This window comes from Triturus cristatus, chromosome 2_2 (genome assembly GCF_964204655.1).
Source record: "Triturus cristatus chromosome 2_2, aTriCri1.1, whole genome shotgun sequence".
Classification (NCBI taxonomy): domain Eukaryota; kingdom Metazoa; phylum Chordata; class Amphibia; order Caudata; family Salamandridae; genus Triturus; species Triturus cristatus.
This window is the reverse complement of record NC_140582.1, coordinates 369,770,205-369,790,809: the sequence shown is the minus strand read 5'-3', so window position 1 is coordinate 369,790,809 and position 20,605 is coordinate 369,770,205.

The following is a 20,605-nucleotide window of genomic DNA, read 5'->3' as shown; positions in this document are numbered from 1 at the left end:
TAGGTATGTGAATGGCTGTATGGGTCTGTAAACTGGTTTTTCAGTACTTTTCTAGATGTGTGAGTGGGTATATGGGTGTGTGAGTGGTTGTATGGGTGTGTGAGTAGGTGTTTGAGTGGCTGTGTAAGTGGTTGTGCTGGTATGTGAGCGGGTGTGTGAGTGGTTTTGTGGGTGTGTAAGTAGGTGTATGAGTCGTTTTGTGGGCATATGAGTAGTTGTATGGGTCTGTAAGAGCCAGTGTGTGTAGTTGTATGGGTGTGTGAATGGGTGTGTGAGTGGTTGTGTGGGTTTGTGAGTGGTTGTATGGGTGTGTTAGTGGGTATGTGAATAGTTGTGTGGGTGAGCTAGTAGGTGTGTGAGTGGTTCTATGGATGATGTCATAAGTGATGCTATTTGAGATGCCATCAGTGATGTCATGAATGATATCCCTGACCATGTCACGAGTGATGTAATATGTGAGGTCCTGAGCAGTGCACCGCGGAGTACATAAGTTATAGTTAGATCATATAACTATAACTGCTGAATTTCACCGATTTTGTATGAGTGAAATCTGAGCCTAACACTAACTTCCCTGTAACCTTTGATTTTATAAATGAATTTCTAAGGATTTTTAAATTCTATTTTCTAATTATAACTTCCTCGTAACCTCTGTTTTTTCAGTGAATTTCTACAGTTTTTTAATGTTATTTCCAAACTATAAGATCTCTGTAACCTTTGTTTTTTGTGAATTTTGAAGTTTAAAAAAATGGTATTTCCTAACTGTAACCTGTAACCTTTTGTGAGTGGGTGTGTGATTGGCTGTATGTTTCTGTGAATGGCTGTATGGGTCTGTAAGTGGGTGTATGAGTAGTTTGATGGGTGTGTCAGTGGGCATGGAAGTGGCGGCTGTATTGGTCTGTGAGTGGGTGTGAGTGGTTATGTGGGTATGTGAGTGGCTTTGTAGGTGTGTAAGTTGCTGTGTGAGTGGCTATGTGGGTCTGTGAGTGGATGTCTTAGTGGCTATATGGGTGTGTGAGTAAGTCTGTGAGTGACTGTGTGGGTCTGTGAGAGTGGAGGAATGGGTGTATCAGTGGGTGTGTGAGTGTCAGTGTGGGTGTGTCAGTAGCTATGTGATTAACTGGGCCAGAACTGAACCTCACCTGCCCCTTTATTGAACAAGAGTCCACGGTTTTTCAGAAAAAGTCTACCCAACAGGTTTACTTTCTACTGGATAATTTGTAAGTGCTGCCTCATTGGGTAATAGCTAGTGCATATTCTACACATCAGCTGTGTAATGGACCACAAGAAAATGTCTCCAGTGACATTTTGTCCATGTTTTTTCGGCAATCTGATTGTTTCTCGAGAGTCTTGATCCATAAATCTGTGATAACTTGAATCCTCATCTAGAGAAGAGAACAAGACTACAAATAGGGAAACTTCCACCAAACAAAGGCACTTCCTCCTAACTATACGAAGCAAGTTCTTCTTTGTTTGGTGGAGATGTCCTTAAATTTCCTCTGCATCAAGAATGCATCAGCAAAATCAGTGAGAAACAGTTTTCCTGCTACAGCCCACTGAGAGTAGACTTGCAGTTTGCTCTCGCTTGGCAGGAGCTGTCAATCCTCCCACAGAGCAAAAGGAAACTGCTATATCCCAAGGGTAGGCACCTCTGGAGATAGGGAGTGGCCCTGGGGTGGTGGTGGTCCCTAGAATCATTAATGTCTCTAGGAGGTGGCCAGAGCAGCCCTTTCCTTTGCACAGAGCAAGCCCTGGGGAGGTGGTGGTCCCCAGGGCCAAAAAGGGCCCAGGAAGTCAGCTATGTGACCCCCTTCCACTTTAAATTAACACATGCTCCATGAAGGTGCTGGTCCCTGGGGCTAAATATAACCCGGAGGGGAGTTCGGCATGGCCCTGCTTCCCCTAACTACTTGTTTTGTGCCTTGGGGAGGTGGCAGTCCCCAGAGCAATTATAAACATAGGAGGGGTTCTGCGTGGCCCCCTCCTATTATTTTTTTTTATAATCCCCAGGGAGGTGGTGATCCCTGGGTCTTAATCTGCCCTTTGGTCAGGAGCGCCGCATGAGCCCCCCTCCCCTTTTCAGTAATTCAACCTTGCTCCAGAGATATGGCCCACCCCCAGGTTGAAATAGAAACAGGTGTTTTTTTTTTTTCGGGCGGGGGAATTTGCAAATCTTCACACTTTTCACTGTGATTTTTTTAAAATGCTTTTTGGCCTTGCAGAGTCCCTGGGGGACCCCACCACCAGCCCTAGGTAGGCAGGGTTTTCCAACACTGACCACTTCTCTTGTTTCTTACATTTTTGGTTGGGACTCAGCTGAGTCTGCCAATCAGATCTCTGTATAAGATTGGTAAGATTCATGGAGGGTCTGCGCCTCTAGAGATATAAATTTGTTTTTTCTTTAATATCTCCCAAACTGCTGAATGGATTTACAGCAAATAACAAAAAGGCACTTTCTGGACCCAGAGCTAGCTTTCTGCCAAATTTGTTGTCATTCCGTCCAGTGGTTCGGGATGTAGTCATGTTCAACATCCCTATGGGAATTAGCATGGGAAATGCACATTTTTTTTACACGCCCCTTTTCCTCGGTCCCTACTGGATGAATCACCCCACAAATTTCCATGCACAAGTAGACACAGGTGGGCACTTTTTGGGGACACTTTGTAAAGATTTGTCATACTGCACCAAAATTATAACCAAGTAAAAAACGCTTTTCCTATGGAAACTAGGTCTTAACTATAACTGTCTACTGGCAATATATACTCTATATAAAAACTCTGCTTTCTACACTAGTTGGTTGAGCCCACCAAGATTCACACAGAGATCCGGGTTTGGGAAGTTTCATGATCAAGCATGCAACAACACGTGGGTGAGGGTCTTGCTTTCTCAGAATCACGTCTCCACGAAATTCCTATGTAGATACACAATCCATTTGCCCTATTCTGACCTAATAGTTTGAAGACTGATCTGGGAGGGGAGAAGAATAGGTCTCAAGGTCTTCTCTGGCCCCTTAAACGTGGACACACACCAATAGGAGATATGATCCATGCACTATTCAACAAAGAAGTTATTATCCTCTGGCAGGTGACATATAATTTTGATCCTGCAATGTCTAGTAACAGTACACCTGAGTTAAACAGTCAGGTATCGGAGAGTAGGCTAAAATCAGGCATCACTTCTCAACATGGGACCGATTTTTTAAATATAAGCACTTATTTTATCTTCTCTCTCAAGATGGATAAAGGAGTATTCAAGAGAAATAGTAAACCAATAGCGGGGAGACATTTCAGTGAACAAGGTTTCTGTTCAAATAATAAACACAAGATCCATACCAATAATAGTGCAGTTGATTTCTGTCCATTGTTTTTACCGCTGACATATAATTATGTAACAACCTTCATAATGCAGAGGAGGTCAATAATTCATGAGGAATGGAAAATAATGGGATTTTAATTAGGCTTTTCATTCAATTCTTCTACTGGAGAAACTTTTACATGTCATTCCAATCAAAACTAGTATGATTTAAGTCTAAGAAAGAGTCAGCAACAAAGGGGATTCGTCAGCATTTTAGAGGCCTTCAGTTGTGGCTATGTATCCAGCATTCACCTGAGCCACAGTTGATTCAATAGTCTTAGGAAGCTAAAGGCATCAACTTCTCCAGGGAAAAGGGGAGGAGCTGTTAAATGCTAATGAGGTAAACCTTTGGGGTGGATCATCTATTCTACACTGTGTTTGGGTGCCAGAATCTTTAATTCTCTGATATAGTCTTATGATGTTTCTAGATCATGATCTTAATATTAGAGATGTTCATTGATGGTGAGCTGACATCCTGAGACAAGGAGTGCCTTTTATAATTTAAGGTGCTGAAAGCGTCAGACACAGTAACAGGTGAGATGATTCCATCAGTGGGGGATAAAATTGTGATAAGGCGAATTAGAGCCTTTGAAATAAATGACAGATGACAGGCACTCTGATGTACTCATCATAGCAGAAGAGAGACGAGCGGCAGACTTACTCACTCAAATGTGAGAGGATGATGTAGGGTAGGAACAAGTGTGTTCATGAGTGGAAGGGTGTAATGTGGTAAGAAGAGTGATGGCACAAGAAATTGTGCCAGAACTTTGAGAAATAAAGTTTAATATAGGACTAGAGCATCTAAGTGTATTGTCAGAAAGATGTTCAAGAGAAAGAGTGGGGAAGCAAAGAAGAATCATAGATGGAAGATTAGAGAAATGGATATTTGAGAGGAATCCTGGGTGCATAAGTAGAGGGAAATCTGTTATATGTGAAGGTGGTACAGAAAAGGTAAAAGGTAAGGAAGATAGGAGGGAGGCAGCAAAAGATTTGGGGTATCTTGAGAGCAGTAGACAAAGGAAATGTTTCTAAGAGAAAAGTTGCGAAAGGCAAAAGGGGGGAGTTTGGATGTAGTGAAGAGTAGGCTCATCAACAACATAAAGGGACACAGGAGAGAAAGGAGAGATTCTTCTAGCACGTAGGGAATTGGAGGCAGTTTATCAATTGCATGAATGTCAAGAAGTAGAGGTCATATATTTTGGGGTCCCCGTCCCAAGCTTTTATTATCTTCCCATTCTTGAAGATGGAGATTCAAAGTTTGGCTTTAACATGTTAGGATACAATTGTAGTGAAAGAATCATAGTCTTCCAAGAGATGTTCATTTTACTAGAAAAGACATCAGTCTGCAACAGGGTATTAGGAGGGTAGAGAGTTGAATATTTTGTTTATTTTTTCTTCTGTTTCTCACACTTTGAAACTTACACCGCAACTTTTACAACGCACTACCATTACAACAAAACTGTTACAACGCAAGTGGATTTACAACGCATGCCATTACAATGCAAGTCTTTACATCGACTTGCGCTAGATGGCGTGCTAACATTACAAATAGTGTAGTTTACTATCCCAACACCTTCCCTACTGTTAAGTGGACTGGAGTTGGAATAGTAAATTACACTTTTCTAATGTTAGCACGCCATCTAGCGCAAGTCAATGTAAAGACTTGCGTTGTAATGGCATGCGTTGTAAATCCACTTGCGTTGTAACAGTTTCGTTGTAACAGCATGCGTTGTAACAGCACGCGTTGTAACGTCATACATCCGTCAAAATTCAACATTTTTTAGTACTCTCTCAAAAAAGCCTAAACTTAACATTCTTTGATTCCTTTATTTTTCAAATGTTTTCTGATTAGATCATTTTACATCATTCAAAAAGGTTAGATGTTGAGAGGTACTTCATTGGTTTAGCTATGATGTTAAAGGACTGGAGGTGTTGCAGCAGGAGAAGAGGATGAGTGCCACTGGGAATGGCTAAGGACAGATATACTGATAGACACTGAACTTATAAAAGATGGAAAATCAAAACACGTGGATGATGTTTACAAGATTGAAATAAAAATTGGGATTCCATTCTTCAATTATTTTTACTTTATGTTATGAATGATTATTAGGTGAGTTATATAAGTAAGCACTAATCTCCTACTCCACTCAAATCCTCATGCCAGGCTGAGAGAAAATAACTAGTTCTACCTATATTCTTCCTACGTCAGGCAAACAGAGTTGTTCCCTTATGAAGCCATCAGTGGTGTCTATGGCCCTGATTCACAAAGATAAACTGAGAGAAAAGTCAAACTTTGTGATTTTCAATATTCACAAAGGGCATTTACTACTCATAAGTGCCTTTTGTGAATACCAAAAGTCGTAAGATTCGACTTTCAGTATTCATAAAGGGCATTTACGAGTAGTAACTGCACGAAAGTTGTAAAGTTTGACTTTTCTCACAGTTTACCTTTGTGAATCGGGCCTATATTTCTTCTCTATTTCTGTCAGATCAGGCAAGTTCAAAAAAGGCGTGCAAGATGGCTAGTTTAGAGACAATAGACAATACAAACAAATCAGCAGTTTCAGGATAGTGGCCTCTGTACAAAGCCTCTCTGGAGATGTGGTATGTGAGCCTGCGGAAGACCTCTGCTGTGACCAGGTGTGTTTATGCCACTATCCCCTGTACTTGGTGCTATGTTCCCAAATGGCACAGCTTGAAGAGCAGGTCATCCATGTGCAACCTCTCTGAAGGCACAGGACACATTCCAGGGGAATACCACTACAGTCCAATGTGCTCACATAATGATACTCTGCACTTTATGCAATCCTCATAGCAACCGACCTTTTCTCACTCCCCAGGAAGTGAGTAAGAGGCCAGTGTTCACGCTCCTCTGGCAGGCGTGTCACCTTGGAAAGGCACGAGTGGACAGAGGAACAACACAGAATGAGTACAGGAGGGCTACTGCTGGTGGGTAGCTTCCATAATGTGCAAACTGTTATTTAGGTGTCCTCGGATGCTGCCACAGTGAAAGGAGCCCCTCCACTAGGTGTCTGTTGGAGGGCAGAAAGGAGCAACTACAAGGAGGCAGAGGGTTGATCACCACCAGAGGCCACAGCTCAATGGCGTTGGTACATTACCCAGGAGACAGACACGATTGCCATGTGAGAAGGCCTAGGGGTGAGGCCATCAACAGCAAATCTCTCAGTAGAATGATGGCATTGATGCATTAGAGGGACGAGGATCCACAATTGGAGAGAGGCCCAGATATCTGAAATAGTATCACAATGCAGCTTCTCACCCAGACCACAAATTCTCCCAGGTAAGGCACTGCAACACATTGTGATAGGGATCATTTTGGCAGTGGGTGTCTTCAATGCACACAAAGCATCCATTGTGGCGTACATCTTGCATATCATTTTTATTGAAAAGAGTCCAGGACTACACGATGGTCCAGCATTCACTGTACTCACTTGAATTGTGGGAGTGTTTTGATGCATTTTGGTTTTCAAAGCTAACTTCATATGAACACAGCATTTTAGATATTCCAGGTTTGTGGGAGTCACCACCCCTTCAACACACATCTTGTCTACTGCTCATACGCATAGATTTCCATGTTATTCAGCTTTTTTGGTAATTTTCTTTCCTGAAGGCAACCAAAGGACAGGCTGTGTAGAATCAAAAAAGATTTTGAACCATGGTTGAGTTTTTGACATTGGGAACAGCGTATTCGCAGTTAAAGTATCAATTTCTTTTAATGAGATGAGATGCTTTGAAGTTGTAATCTCAAGCCCCTGTATTTGAGTAGATCTTTGGCTCTTGTTGACCATTCTTTATTTTATTTTTTTAAATAACAATTTAATAGTGCCAACAAGAATCCCACAGTGGAGGAAAATTAATGCCACTTTCTCTCACAAAAGTCAGAAAACTGCTTTCAAATTAGGTGCAATGTCTAAATGGTGGCACACTGTAACCCCCATGAGTGGATAATGTCCAATGTGTATTTTCTTACCTGGGCAAAAATATTTTCTACTTTAGAGGGTATGCCCAGATGTGGGTCCCATGCTCACTGTGGCCCTGCAACCTAGCTACACCCGACTGGAGAGCCCTAGTCAAGGTGAAACCTTTATTGGGGTACTTGTGGTTAGGTTCAAGGAGGACCTGGGCTGCCACTTTGGGATGGACTGTTCCTATTGGAGTAGGGTCAAGACTTATTTGCATATGGCTGGGTCCAAACTAAGGTGGCATGGTGAGCAAAAAATGATCTGTTGGAATGCTACCCAAAGAGATTGCCAGTGGTTAGACATATTCGCAAGCATTACTGTCATCACCTTTTGTGTGTTTTGTTCATAATATTAGCAATTATTTTCTCTAAGGGGATAGTCTTTCTGGAGCATTTTTTGCTCGCAAAACACAATCCTTTCAAATGTATATTAACTGTCAAATGGAGTCTTGCTTTGAAATTGGGTAAATGCTTTTATCATCCCCTTTTCCGGCTGCATAAAGTAATTTGATTATACACTTTCAATATAACCTTGCTGCAATAGTGTTGACACATTGTAAGCATTCACTGCCCTTTCCAGGACAATATTACCAAGAAGTTATAGCTAACCCAAAAAACAAATCAATGTTATACACTACATTTAAACACTATTTACAAAATCATCCTGATATGTATGTGCAAGTATGCTGATAATTATTGATGATTTTGACTCAATAACTTGCAGTGTGCTGAGAGGTGGTATTGGAAACGTCCCAAGATGGTCATTGCAGTGTGAGCTACGTCATCACATGTGCCTAACAACGATATTTTTACGATGTGAGGAGTGTGTTGGCATTGGTCCCTGTTGACGCTTCTGCTGTAGAAATTGCTGTGATCATTTTGGTGGCTTTCATAAATTGCTTTCTATTCGCTGATGTGAGGTAACTATGAAAGCCTCTACTGAAGTGCTCCTCAGCTTCAACTGCATTTTGAGTCCCTGTAGTGAAGATGTGGTGTCCTCGGCTATGCCTGCTCCTTGGCTGAGGAACAAAGGGATTTTCAGCTATTCAGGCTTACTCTTTTTACGTGGCTTTCATTAATGCTCCTTTTTTCTCAGCTACATTAAAGGTATTATTCCATTTATGGTTCCGATTATCTGGATATCAGTCTTTGACAATTATTATGCATTTCTTACCTCCGCATATTGCATCAGCTCTTCATAGTGACACATAGTGGTTTATTTGTTTGGTGTGCTAATATAAATATTGTATTTCTTTCCTTTGCTTCTCTATCAATGAAGGTTTCTGACCATGAGATAAAAAATAAGGGCTAATCACAAAGCTATTACAGAGATGACACCATTAGTCAGTCAAATTCCTCCCATGCAAAAGACATTGGTGGACTTAGAAAAGAGAAACCGTCAATAAAATCTGTGCATTTTTAATGTGCCAGAAAATATTGAAGGACAACATTGTTGTCTTTATTTAGAGTCTATGCTGCCAAAACTTCTCAACATTAAATTCCCGGAAAAGTTTGAAGTAGATAAATCATATCATATTTCTTGTCATCGGAAACCGCATCAATCAAAACCCAGACAGATCATCTTCAAAGTTCTATGTCATCATCATCATCTTCTCCTTCAGAAAAGCTGCATGTGAAATTCCAATTCTGCTACTAGAAGGTAACAAAGTTTACATACATCAAGACTTTGCCAAGGAAACTATGAAGCTCCATCGACAATGCTCAGAACTGAGAGCTAGACTGAGAGATGCAGGACACAAATATGGTCTTTTTGACACCTCTATAATGCATATATGGAACAATTATGTTACTATATCCTTTTCCTCTCCTGCAGACTTGATCTACTTTCTCAATTGACATGATCCTATTGCAATGGATTCACTACCTCTGAATTCCATAGGACAGTCTATCTCCTCAATGTTTATTCTACACTGGTCTCCACAGCGTGTTCTATATTTTTCTGCCTCTGGTCCTACCTATCTACTTAATATGAGATCTTGGATTATGATCTCTATAAGTTAAGTATATTACGTTTGTGTATTTCTTATTGGCTACTTTTCTTACTCTACTTCTCTATTTTTCCTATATTTCGATATATCTTATATACTACTATTGGTACTCAAAACAAAATAAATGTTGTTTCACTCAGTGTTAAAGGTCTAAGACACTTCAGTCAAGAGGCGTAAATTATTAGAATACTTAAAACAATTTAATGCTGATTGATTCCTTCCCCATCTGTAGGATGCAAAAATGGCATGGCTATTCTTTCCTCAAGAGACTCTAATATACAATTGTTGAATCCCCACAACGATTCTAATTGGCAGATTTGTAGGTGCTCAAATCAAAATTGGTAACTACACCCACAATTTAGTCAACTTTTATGCTCCCACAAAAAATGGCCCACTTTTTGGAAAGCTATCAGTACTGAAATCATAAAACTCAGTGATGTACCTCTCATCATGGGAGGAGATTTTAATCTTATCCGAGATCCCCTTTTACATGGATTGTCTACATCCAATTTTAGACCCACTAAATCCTTTCATATATTTATTTCCTTATTTTCCACCGAAAAATTGATTGACTTTTGGAGACTTGCAAACCATACAACTAAATAATTTAGGGGCATATCAGCAAGGGCCGGCGATAATTATCGCTGAGCGCACTTAGCGCTAGGATAATTTTCGCCGGCTATCATGGAATTTTATCGCTGAGATAGCGTGCTATCAGCTACGCTTATCTCAAAAGCGATAAAATTCCTCACGCTAACAGCCAAAAGTGAGATTATCGCTGAAAATCCAGCGATAATCTCACACATTTTGGTGTTAGCTTGCTGATAAGGCAGGGCATACTTAGCCATTATATCCACCTTACAATGGATATAATGGCTAAGTCAGGGTGAAAGCAGGTGTAAGGAAAGTAGCATTAAGTGTGGTTAGCGCTACTTTTCTTATCGCTAAGCCTGTTAGCGATTCCCTTGATAATTGGAGAAATGTCGGTTAGCGACATTTCTCCAGTTATTTTGGGACGGAACAGTGAGGGCAAAGGTGGGCGTTATGGGAAAGGGAGCAAAAGCAAGGAATCACGCGTTAGCGTGACCTTGCTGATTAAGCGATAAAATTATCGCCGCTTTTTGTCCGAAAACGGAAGCTAAAGCGGCGATAATTTTTTATCGCCAGCTTGCTGATATGCCCCTTACTTTTTTTTCTCAGACATATCCTACATTTTTTAGCCTGGTTTGCTTACTTATTTCAAGATATCGCTGTACAATGACCAAAAAAGCTAAAATGGAACACATCTCTATCTCAAAACATGCTTTAGTTTATTTTCCTCATATTTTACAGGATACCTCTTAAACAATATCTAGATGGAGAAGGAACACTAATATAGTCTTATATCCAGTTAACTCTCCTAAGCTGTCCACTGCTAAAAATGAATATCTTATGAATAATAACCCATGTGACACCTCACAATGTGTTCATTGGGATGCCTTTAAACATACATCAGAGGTGTCCCCCTATCCCTTATGGCACCTGAAAATAAAACCTTTTATGCTCAATTATCTTTTTTAGCGAAACAAATAGTTGAATTATAGAGATTTTTCATCTCTTCTCGGGATACTAAATTCAAATTTGAACTACAAAAAGTGAGATACGAGTTTAACAACCTACTAAGTAACAGAGCAGGTTCATAAGTCTCAAAGGAACAGAAAACAAATTATTACTTTACTTCCAATACATCTGGACAACTTTTGGCTAATTACTTATGTATAAAAAAGGCAGAAATCAAATTGCTGTAATTACAAAATCTGCTGATACTTTACTTCTTAAAGCAGAAGGCATTACAAAAGAATTTCTATCATTTTACTCTGCCCTTTATGAAAAACCTGCTGCTTTACCAAATGATGTCATTGCTGTTTTTCTGAAGGATTGCCACCTACTCCAACTCTCAACAGACGACTGGCTCCCTCTTGAAAACCCAATTGATGTGGAAGGGAATAACTCAGCAATTAATGCTCTTCACCCTAAAAAGTCCCCAGGTCTTGACGGTATCCCAGAGGAACTTTACAAATGTTTTCAGAGTCAACTATCTCCTACTCTACCTTCATCAATTAATAATTTTCAACTGTCTTCCCCTACTGGATCAAATCATTGCATACTGCTCAATCAGCAACTATCCTTTTTAATGGTAACATTTCTCCTGCCTTTAATTTACATAGATGTACTACACAAGGGTGTCCTTTGTCACCTCTTTCATTCCTTATTGCCATTGAAACCCTTTTAAGCTCTCTTTGTGTAAATAAAGAATATACAGAAATGGCTGTAAAAGATGTGTTTTGAAAATGTAAGCTTATATGGATGATATACTATTACATGTTATTAACCCCTCTACCACTGTTCTTATTATTCTTTATATTATTAGTCAATGTGCACATGTTTCTGGTTACTACCTAAATATAGGTAAACAGAATTTGTTCCCTCAAATGTTTTATGTGCTCCTAATATGTTAGCAAATGCAAATATTTTATGAGACTCACATTCTCTTCAATTCTTATGCCTTTCTGTTTCAAACTCCTCCAAACGTACAACTGAGGTCAATTGTACCAATATTATCAATAAACTTTAAAAAAACATAACTGGTCAACCCTTTACTTGAACTGGTGGGGCCAAATAGATGCAATTAAAATGGTTATAGATCCTCAAATATTGTACACTTATTCTTTGCTACCTATTTGCTTTCCACCAACTTTTTACAAAACTCTATATAGGTTACTAAGTCAATTTCTTTGGAAAAATAACATATTAGCCTTAATCTCATGCAGGTTCCCAAAAAAGAGGGGGGTATTGAATTTAAGAACTGTCACGGGTAATTTCTTAATGCTCAAAGTCAGTTATGTTTTCAGCCTACTGATTCTATTAAAAAAAAACTACGTGGGTATTAATAGAGCATTCTCTATTATATCCCTTTCCTCTACCTGCTTTTCTAACCTTGGCTAATAGAAAAGTTGCTAAACGTTCATCTATCTTAAATGGTGCTAAAGTTGCTCTACTTTCATTTGATGAACACTTTTTAACTACTATGATATCTTCTAAAAAGGTCTCACTTTGAAATAATCCTAAATTAAAACATAGTAAACATATTTCGTTTTGGGATTCTTTGCTGCAGGCATTTTCTACATTATTGATATTTGTCAAGGGGATATGTTTTACTTCTTTAATGAGTTACAAGGTAAATTCCATATTCCCCACTATGATTATTATAAATATGAACTCCTATGTAACTCTATTCTCAACACGAATTCTAACTCAATACCATCAGCTAAAGTGACTGGTATGGAATTATGCATACATATGTTTAGTCATTCAGAACATATAGCGTCTAAAGTATGTACAAAAAACTCATTATTAGTATATCCCCTGGTATTCCCCATGTGGATAAATGGAACTCTTCATTAGAGACTCCACTAACGTATTCAATCGAAATCTTTTGTTTACAAAATGTAGCTAGCTTTTTCCCAGCCTCTCATTTACAAACTAATGTGTTTCTTTTATACAATTGTTTTTAGTTTCCAGATAAAATGTTTACAGCAAAATTACTTGACACACCAAACTGTTGACATTGTAAATATTCACTAGGATATATGATGTACATGCTTTATGAGTGTACTTTCGTTTCCCATTTTTAGAAGGAGGTTACCGATGAGCAACTTAACTCGACCCTCATCCGAGACAACCACACCTGGGCACCAGACGCAAACGACGCAGCCAGAGAACTCCACACCTGGATCTCCAACTGCACAGACGAGCTCGCCTCACTACACAAACCCCGACAGACAACGCCCCAGGAAAGCCGCCTGGTTCACCACCGCTCTCCATGAAGCCAGACGCACCTGCAGATGCCTGGAGAAGAACTGGAGAAACACCAAGACAACTGAAAACCACACCACCTACAAGGGTGCCATGACGGACTACCACAACCAGATCAGAGCCACCAAGAGGAACTTCATCCACAAAAAATCATGGCCAACTCCACCAACTCCAAAGAACTTTTCAGTGTCATTCAAGAATTCACTAACCCACACAGTGAAGCCACAGACATCACCCCGTCCCAAGACCTCTGCGACAAGTTTGGAACCTATTTCCACCTCAAGATCAAAAACCTCTACGACAACTTCATCGACCATCCACCATGCACCAAAGACGGCCCCTCGCCCCCCAGAAACACCAGCCAGCCTACCATCTCCAACTGGACACCGATCACAGCGAAAGACACCGCCTCGACCATGAAAACATCCACTTGGGGGCCCCCACCGACCCCTGCCCCCCTCACATCTACCACAGAGCTGCAGCCGCCATTGCACCCGAACTACAGCGCACCATCAACACCACCTTCAAAACAGGCACCTTCCCAGATGACTGGAAGCATGCAGAAGTCAGCCCCCTCCTCAAGAAGCCCACAGTTGACCCCACCGGCCTCAAGAACTTTCGGCCCATCTCGCTCCTCCCCTTCGCAGCCAAAGTTGCAGAGAAAACAGTCAACAGGAAACTGACACGATTCATTGAAGAGAACGCTGTCCTCGACCCGTCCCAATCCGGATTCCAAAGCAATCACTGCACAGAGACCACCCTACTCGCCGCCACAGACGACATCCGCACCTTCCTGGACCAAGGCAACTCTGCAGCCCTCATGCTACTCGACCTAGCAGCGGCTTTCGACACCGTCTCCCACCGCACACTAGTCGAAAGACTACACGACGCAGGCATACAAGGAACAGCCCTGGACTGGATCCGATCATTCCTCACCGGAAGAAGCCAAAGGATCAGACTCCACCCCTTCCTCTCCGACCCCACGAAAATCACCTGCGGAGTCCCACAGGATTCATCCCTGAGCCCCACCCTCTTCAACATCTACATGGGCCCCCTCGCAGCCATCGTCCGACAACACGGCCTCAACATCGTAGCCTACGCCGACGTCACCTAGCTCATCCTCTCCCTCACCGAAGACCCCACCACTGCCAAACTCAGCTTCCAGAAAGGAATGCAAGATGTCAGCTGCCTGAAGCTAAACGCCGAGAAGACAGAAGTCCTCGTCCTCAGTACCACCCCTTCTGCATGGGACAGCACCTGGTGGACGACCGCCCATGGAAGCTCACCTACCCCCTCAGACCATGCCAAGAACCTCGGCCTCGTACTCGACTCATCACTCACTATGAACCGACAGGTCAACGCCGTTACCTCCAGCTGCTTCAACACCCTCTGCATCCTCCGCAAGACCTTCAAGTGGATCCCCCCTGAGTCAAGGAAGACAGTCACCCAAGCACTCATCACCAGCAGACTGGACTATGGAAACGCACTCTACGCCGGCATCAACAAGTCCCTACTCCGCAAACTCCAGACAATACAGAACACCGCTGCCAGACTCGTCCTCGGCATCCCGACACGAACACATCAGCCAACACCTATGAAGTTTCCATTGGCTCCCCGTGGAGAAAAGAGTCACTTTCAAAATCCTCACTCACGCCTACAAATGCCTACAGAACAACGCACCTAAATACCTCAATGACAGAATCAACTTCCACATACCCAAAAGAAACCTCTGATCTTCCAACCTCGCACTGGCCGAAACCCAGTGCATCCACAAAGCCAGAGCAGGCAGAAGATCCTTCTCTCACATTGCAGCCAAGACCTGGAACAAGCTACCGGCAGACATCAGACGCACCCCCTCCCTGAACACCTTCAGGAAGACCCTCAAGACCTGGCTCTTCGGCTAAACAGATCTGGGGACCCCCAGCGCCTTGAGACCCTCATGGGTGAGTAGCGCACTTACAGTTCCCTGATTGATTGATTGATTGATTGAGGTTTGGAATATAATTTTCAATTTTCAATTCATATTTTGATTCACTATTGTTATTTGCAAGTCTTATGCACTTCCTTAAACACTTGCCCTGACGATTGAAAATTGCATTAATTTTTTTCCTACAGCTAGTATAAAATCAATCTCATCAAATTGGAAAGATGCTAGTTTACTATCTGTTCATGTTTAGTGAGACTGGATATGTTTCCTAGACGTGGTTATTCGTCATTGCTATCGCCTCCTAACGCCTCTTCTGTGTGGCATACTCTTGTCACCTTTATTAGTACATGAATGCAATATAATGTTTAGAATGTTCTGATTTAGTTTTAGTTTTCTTATAGTAGCCATTATTATTTATTTTATTTTATTTCTCTTGATTATTGCTCACATAAGTTTCTATAACTTGTGTAGGCTATTGATGTTATTGATATATTGTAAAGACTACGGGGCAGATTTATGATGCACTTGCGCAACTTTTGCGCCGCCGTTGCGTCACTTTTGTGACGCAGCAGCGGCGCAAATCCTGCGCCATGGTGCGGGGTATTTACAACGTGACGCATCTGGGAAATGCGTCACATTGTAAAGCCCTGCGCCACATGTTGGCGTTCCAGGGCAGGTGGGGGCGTTCCGGCGCAGGAACGCCTCCTAAAAGTGGCTGAGTGAAATCTACAAGATTTCACTCAGTCACTTTTAGGCCCATGCTGCGTCAAAACCCTGCGCCTGCTTGAAGCAGACGTAAGGATTGACGCAGCATTGTACAGATAGGGCCCCCCAGAACATTGCTGGAGCTGTGTCGCGCTTGCGACGCAACTCCAGCAATGCGCCACTTTCACGGCACAGATGCGTCACGCATCTGTGCCGTTTTTGCCCCATGGTGCGCCGCATTATAAATGCGGCGCATCCATGGTGGCGCAGCTGTGGCGCATAATAATTGGTGCATCCCTGCTGATATGCAGGGATGCGCCAGTTAACATAAATCTGCCCCATAGAATTTATTCCTTACACTTACGGTACTATTTTAAGAGTGTCATTTATTACAGTTGGATCATAATCAATAAAATATTTTGAACGGAATGCATTGCAGTGTGCTATCAGAAGAAGAAACCTTCAAAGACTTTTCAGTTTCCCACGGTCTCAATCTTTTCGCAATCCTATATGGTGAAAGAGCATCTATACATTTACAGAAACTCGAACCTATGAGGTGAAATCTATACATTTTTTGTAGGTAATTGCACAGACGTTCACTACTGTTTCCAAAATATATGGCAACCTGGTTGAAGGATCAGCCCAAAAAAACTTTGGTGTTTGTGAAATAAGTTCAGAATTTATAAGTGGCAGAAAGGATTACTTTGTATTGCCTCTCTTTCCTTTTGAATTAATACATTGATTGTAAGCCTACAAAATTTGGGGGCATATAATCAAGAAACGGCGTTAAGATTATCGCCGCTTTAGCGGCAGACAACTGCCGCTAAAGCGTCGACAATGGGCTTGATAATATGCCCTTGAGAATTCCATCAGAAGCCCATGTTCTGGTGTCAACATGGGCTTCTATTGGAATTCTCTGCAGCGTATTATCAAGCCCATTATCGCCGCTTTAACAGCAGTTTTCTGCCACTAAATCGGCGATAATTTTAACACCGTGCTTGATAATATGCCCTTAAATTGGATTCAGAGATCCATGACATCACTCAGGATTCGATCTTCGGCACTGAGTTCAGTGACGTCATGGAAATCACTTGGGGTTCGTACATCTAATATCATACAGTTACAGACCCAAAGCCTTCTTTAATTAACAGCATGATACATTTTAGTGTTTATCAGAAACAGCGGCCCCACACAGTCGTTGGCCACCACATTGCATTTGCTGAATAGGAAGAAAACAAATTACTTTGCGTCTCCGTTGGATTGCTTCTACCATGCTCTTATAATTAGCAAGCCTCGCAGTACTGTCAGGCACCACCCTCTTACACATGTTTCCTCCTTCTTCCCCCTGGGTTTCGTAGGAACAGCTGCATTGCCAAGGAAAAGGCGGCAACAGATGCGTTCACGGTGTCTTTCAATGCTTCTCCATGCCAACCCTGCAGCTGTCTTCCCATAACCCGCCGGTCTGCCATCGACCAGTTGCTGTGCACGCTTTATCAGCAGCCATCGAATCTCCTGAAGTAAACACGGGCGTAGTTTGTGTTTTGGGCTCCGGATATGAGGAAAATTATTCAGTGAGGATGTGGGTCGCGAAAACAGACTGAGATTCAAAGACTTTTTAATTCGAAAATATATTTTTTTGTATTTGTATTTTGCTTATGTGTTTGTTCAAATCACCGAAATCATGGTTAGGTCTGGCACTATCGCGTTGCTTCTGTCCAGTAAAGGTACCCTGTTTCACCTCCACTGTCAGACAACAGCGGTGACAGGTGCGATTTATTTGCTAATTGGGTCACCATGCCGGTGTGTAGCTGTCAGACGTCTGCTGCTTCCCGAGATGTGGCTACTTCTTGTTTACTATTAGCTTGGCACTCACATGTCCAGGGCTTTGTGATTTGGAAAAGGGACCCTGGCAAACCCTTTCTCCACAGATGACAGGGAGAAGTAAAGCATCAGGGCTCGTGCTGAACAAACGAAACAGATGGCTCTCAAACAACTCGCCAAGGCACAAGCTGAGATCCATCTTTTGATATCCAAGTTAAACCCTCAATGCGGCGGCTGAAAGGCCCGTGAAATCAATATGTTTGAAATTCTATCTTTAAACAACCTGCCTCCGGGAACAACTAAGTTGAACTGCATTCTGAAGAGAGGAAAATGGGGGATGAAACTGTGATATAGAATGGTTAGACGTTTTTGTAAAAATCTACCTCATAAAATGTACAAAGATCGACCACGGTAAAGTGAAGACATTTCATGAAAACAATATGGAATATGGAATTATGATATTGTTTCTGTTCTCAGCTGTTGCTGCTAAAATCACCTCACATGTGAGGCGCAGTGCACTCCTGCAGGCGATAAATAAAAGTAGTTAACCTGTTTATATCTAATTCTGCATGACTAGTTCTCTCCTCCCTTTCTGATCATGGTAGGTCCATGCTTTTGCCAATGGCCCATGATGTCATGTCAGATGGCGGACACAGCAGGTCACTTTAAATCTCACTGCTGTCATTTCCAAAGGTCGGTGCCTAGAGGGTAATTGTATACCCCAGACTGCCCTCTCCAATCTGCAGATGCTAAACAGCTGCTCAGGTCCCATCATTGGCTGTCGAATAATTCATTTAGAAAAATATAAAAGTGATGGGTGAAATGCTTACCTTAATCTCCGCCAGTGGTACTTGCTTGGGCATACCACTGTGCCACTCTAGACAAAGACTAGCCATGTGCAAATAAGCCTTGGTCCTGCACCAGTAGGGAGAGCCCAAGCTGAAATGCCAGCCAAATCCCCACTAATTGGGGACACAAACTTGCTGAAACAAGTATTGGCTTTTTTGGGCTTCATCAAGGAGCCGCACACTAAATCCTATGGCGCAGTGAACTTGGAACCCATGTCTTTGCATACCCATCGCACTTAGGATATCTCATTTAGAACAACAAAAGTGCGAGGGGTGGAATGCTCAAATTCATCGCAGGCACTGGTACTCCAGCCCAAAAGTTTAAACCCACTACGCCACACTATACAAATCAGCCATATGCAAATTAGTCTAAGTCCTGCTCCTATAGCAACAGCCCGCCCAAACTGTCAGGCCAGGTCCCCTCTAGATGTTAACACAAGCAGCCCTGGTTTCTGCGGTTTTAGCCCTCATCAGTGAGGTGCAGTTTGAGTGCAATGGCAATCTGATCTCATGATCCACGTCTGTGTAAGCTTGTCACTCTTAAGGCATTCACTTAGAAATTGCATGACACTGCTACTTTTTTCTTTCTGCTTCCAGGTTGCTCTCAACATGTTATGTGGTTCAGGAACATTAAATAATATTAGAGCATCAGAGACATCAGAACTCCACACGCATGTGTGTTTAACTAGTGTCCCTGTTTTCATAACTGTATTTGGAGTGTGTTCAGTGAGCACATTTAAGACTGAAATTATACTAGTAGGACTACTAACCTATCATGCCATCTATGGTGGCATTGAACATCGAGCAGAGTTTCATGTTCATACTGTTCTTGGGCTTTACATTGATTTGCATCTGTTTATAATGGAAAGATAGTGAAGCTACAAGAGTTAGTATTAAAGCTTTTGTGTAGACAGAACTTTTGGTTGGCCATGCATACTTCATTGCTGCCATCATACTGGTGTTGCACTGTACCTATACTCACCCCACACGTGTGTTCTTAAGCTAGGACTTGGGCTATTTACTCATATCTACCTAGAAAGTGACTACCGTCCATTGACACACCCAGAACCCTGAGATGATTTCCATGGAGCCTGAACTCTGTATTAGTTTAGAGTGCCATGTGGCCCCTAATTAATCAAGTCCAGGGAACCCAGCATGATAGGCCCCTAGTGCAAAACCTGGAGGCAGCAGGTGAAAATCACAGTTCATGCTTCGTTCACAAAGGCATGCTCCAAGACCTTCACCACATACATTCCCAGTTCCCCTATGACAACCACACTAGTGTAGAGCTTTCCAGAGAAAAGGGGCAATACAAACTGAAGAGAGAAATGTCCCCTGCCAGCATCAGAACATCAAAATGACACTTCTATGTCTAACTTACAGTTAAAAATCTATTTAAATGTGTTGAAATATTTTTGCCTGTTAATGGGCAAGAGCATGTTGATCCAAGCAGGTCCCTTTCTTCGACATGCGTGAATTATGTGTGCCAATAGACATTGAAGCAGTGGGCTCACTCCTGCTGGTCTTATATGCACTGCAGACCTCCAAGAAATGCAAGTATAGGAATTGCACATGTACACACTCTACCAAGTGCAGATCGTATTTGTATATTGGGTCAGGGACCAAAAGAAATATGCACCCACATTTGCAAATGGCATTTTGTTTCTCACAAATACGCAACTATTTATTTTTGAATGTGCATTTAAGAAAATAACTAATTTGGGGCCATCATCGTCTGTCTTATCATGGGGCTTTCACAAAGCTGTCTTCCAGGACTCAGATACTACCATGATACCAACCTAAGATGATCAGAATGCTGCAATCTTTCCTGCGCCATTCAGCATACTTAAAACACCAAGGCCCAATGTGGGGCTCAGACCCTCTTCCTCTGATGCTTTTAGTTGGAATATTACCAGGGTGGCCTCTTCTTCTTCCCTATACTTCTCAAGGCATGGGATGGGTTGTCAATAGACCCAATATGGATGGATGCATACACAAAGAAATAAAAGCCTACCCCGTGACTCAGGTCATATTGGGTCTCCAAAGGAAGACCTGCGGCATGAAAGTGGCTGTATTACCACGCTGGAAACATATATTCCTCACTGTA